The 3,795-nt window shown below is 43.1% G+C and overlaps 1 pseudogene; it reads right to left on the reverse strand.

Moving 5' to 3' along the window:
• Nucleotides 1–331: 331 nt before the first annotated feature.
• Nucleotides 332–962, reverse strand: LOC102257188 (annotated as a pseudogene).
• Between the last annotated feature and the right edge of the window lie 2,833 nt (nucleotides 963–3,795).

Raw genomic sequence — 3,795 nt, forward strand, 5'->3', positions numbered from 1 at the left:
AACTCTGAGGCCAAATAATCTTTTTCTTTAAAAAAAATTTTTTTAATTGATTTCAGAGAGGAAGGGAAAGGGAGAGAAAGATACAAACATCAATGATGAGAGAGAATCATTGATCGACTGCCTCTTGCATACTCCCTACTAAGAATTCATCCCATAACCTGGGCATGTGCCCTTGACTGGAATCGAACCCGGGATCCTTCAGTCCACAGGCTGACACTCTATCCACTGAGCAAAACAAGCTAGGGCAAGAATCTTTTTCTTGCACTTGGTGTGTTAACTAATTCTTCAAGCGCTCACTGTTTTTGCCCTCAGAACTTTGCAGTCAGTTGCTTTACTCTCTGCTGTAATGTGGATGCTGGGCCTGTGGGTTAGGGATTGTCTCTTCTTTTCTCTGTGCCTGGTCATGACTATGAGGCAACAATACACTTTTGTGGCATGAAGTGGCACCTGAATCTTGTACCTTAGCAAGCCCAGAGTCTTATTTTTCTCTGCTCTGATATTCTTTGTGTGCAGCCCAAGAGGCCACCGCACTTCCCATCCACCCACTTTGCTTAGTACTTTGGTACTTGGGAATCAAGCTGTGGGAGTAACTTTCTATCTGGCTTATGCCTGAAATGAAACAGGTGATGCTGGGAGTTTTAGAACATTTAGAATCTGAATCCACATCCTTCTTTTCTGTGTAGTATGCAATCCAGTTTATCTTCTTACTCAAAATGGTGTTAACAACTTCACTGTAAGTACTTTTTGAAAGCTTAGATCAAGGACAATTCGGGCTTGCAATCAAATGGTATTTTTCAAAGCAGTCTTTATGGCCCCTTACTGATATGGTGTGCAAGAGATTAGATTGGTACTCTCAATATTCAGCTCAAAACAAACGTGGCAGAAGGAGAGTGTTTCTTTGCCTGTTACCAGTTGACAAACACTGCAAATGTTGTCATCACAAACTGTTCCTCTTTATTCATAGTGCCTGTCCAGCTCAGCGCACCACTGCAGCCATTCTGTGCATTTGGGCTCCTGCAGTATGTCTTTGTTTTAAATAAATAGCAGTTGAACATTGTTGTACACCCCTGAGTGGTTGGGAAGTCTTATGAAAAATGACAGAGTAGAATAGAGTCTGTGTTTATAGCTACAGTGGATGAATCAAAGGAAGAAGATAGGATTGGATTAACATCATTAAAGTATCCCTAACAAAAGCAGAAAAGTTCAGACAGTTATAAAATTAAGTTAGCTCAGCAAATTGGCTCAGAGTTTGAGCGTCGACCCATGAACCAAAAGTTCACTGGTTCAAATCCCAATCAGGACACATGCCTGGGTTGTGGGCTCGATCCCCAGTAGGGGCCATGCAGGAGGCAGCTGATCAATGTTTCTCTCTCATTGATGTTTATCTCTCTCTCCCTTTTGCTTCCTCTCTCTCTAAGTCAATAAGAACATATTTTAAAATTATGTTAAGTTCAGACATAAAATTATATTAAGATAGACTTCAGCTATAAAGAAGTGAAGAGGTTGACAAGTCCTCTCCTCAAAACACAGCTATGAGCCCTGACCGGTTTGGCTCAGTGGATAGAGCATCGGCCTGCGGACTGAAAGGTCCCAGGTTCGATTCCGGTCAAGGGCATGTGCCTTGGTTGCGGGCACATCCCCAGTAGGAGGTGTGCAGGAGGCAGCTGATTGATGCTTCTCTCTCATCGATGTTTCTAACTCTCTATCCCTCTCCCTTCCTCTCTGTAAAAAATCAATAAAATATATTTAAAAAAACACACACAAAAAAAACACACAGCTATGAAACTGAACAAAGTTTTCAAAATCACTTATTTCAGGGTGATGAGAATCTATAGGGCTTAGCAAACAGCAAATTGAAAACTGTATATTTGTTAAGGATCGCTGAACAATGGAAGTCTTCAATTGAAGAATGGGTGTTCTGGCCTAGGACTTCCTCCTTCTACACCCTAATTTGTTGGAGCTGTTGTCCTATTAGGGTGGTTGTTAGGAACTCAGTTCCTTTATCCTGTTCCACTACACCAATTATTGGGTCTGAGTTATCCCTTTGCCAGGGACTGGACCTCCTTGGATATCTGGTATCAGAAGACAGAGAAGCCATGAGAAGTTGTGGGTATATAAGAAAGTCTTTATTGTAGAAGCCAGTGGCTATGTAGCCATTGCTAACAAGGAGCCATTAGACAAAACAGTTCTTCAAAGCCAGTCCCATACAGTAGCCGCACACCAGCTAGGTAACAATACATCTTTCCCACACAACAGCAGCAGCCTCTGTACCTACAGCAGCCTCACATAACAGCAGTTTAGCCTGATATAGGAGCAGCCCTCAGGCTCTACATAGCAGCCGCACCTGAGCTGCTGGAGGGTCAGTAACAACTTTACACTACTTAGACAAGAGAGGCTTCTTTCCAAAAGAGTGACCTCAGTCTTTTGGGCTATAGAAGGGCATGCTTGTGCAGTGTACATAAGCAGATTACTGTGGCCTTGCTCTTGCAACTGTGTAAAGTCCTTGGACACCCTGAGTAAGATTCCCATGCTCAGAGCGGCCTTAAGCATCCGGTGTACTCTGAATAGGGTACCCACAGTGGTGTTGGCTGTGAAAGCCAGTAGCTTTACTGCAGCAAGAGGCTAACTTGATTTGGAGTCGTGGTTGGAAAACCCACACCCAGCAAATAGGAAATACCTGCAGCTCTTTTAGCTTTAGGTCTTGATTGGGGCTGAAGGCAGATAGGAGGACAACCCAGAAATTTAACAGAGCTAAATCCCACCCCCCAATTTTATTGAGATATAATTGACACACATCACTGTGTATAGCATAATGGTTTGACTTACACATATGTATTGTAAAATAATTACTGCAATAAATTTAGTTAGCATCTATCATCTCCAATAAAAAGGAAAGCAAAGAAACAAATTTTCCTTATGATGAAAACTCTTAGGATTAACTCTCTTAACAACTTTCACATCCTATATAATAAAAGGCTAATATGCAAATCGACTGAACGGCAGAAAGACTGGTCGCTATGACATGCACTGACCACCAGGGGCAGACGCTCAATGCAGGAGCTCATGGCTGGTGAGCACAGCCACAGTGGCAGGAGCCTCTCCCACATCTGTGGCAGCACTAAGGATCTCTGACTGCTAGCTTAGGCCCGCTCCTTGTGGGGAGGGGGCCTAAGCCATCAGTCAGATATCCCCCGAGGGCTCCCGGACTGCAAGAGGGCGCAGGCCGGGCTGAGGGACCTCCCCTCTGAGTGCACGGATTTTGTGCACCGGGCCTCTAGTATATCATAAGCAGCAGTGTTAACTATAGTCGGCATGTTGTACATTATATTCCTAGTACTTATTTATCTTATAACTGGAAATTTATAACTTTTGACTACCTTCCTCCAAATCTCCCTCTCCCACCTCTGCCTCTGGTAACCACAAATCTGATCTCTTTTTATGAGTTTTTTATTTTATTTTTAAAAATCTTTATTGTTGAAAGTATTACATAGGTCCTCCTTTCCCCCCCATTAACCTACTCCAGCCTGCTTCCATCTTCCCGCCCCCGCCCCAGGCCCTCACCACCCCATTGTCTGTGTCCACAGGTTATGCATATATGCATACAAGTCCATTGGTTGATTTCTTCACATATAAGTGAGGTCACACAGCATTTGTCTTTTTTCTGACTTATTTCACTTAGCATATGCCCTCATGGTCCATACATGTTGTTGTAAATGGCAGATTTCCTCATTTAAAAAAGTTTTTTATTGTTGATAGTGTTATAGATATCCATCATTCCCCCTTCTCCTTCTGCCC

Source organism: Myotis brandtii, unplaced genomic scaffold (assembly GCF_000412655.1).
Source record: "Myotis brandtii unplaced genomic scaffold, ASM41265v1 scaffold194, whole genome shotgun sequence".
NCBI lineage: Eukaryota > Metazoa > Chordata > Mammalia > Chiroptera > Vespertilionidae > Myotis > Myotis brandtii.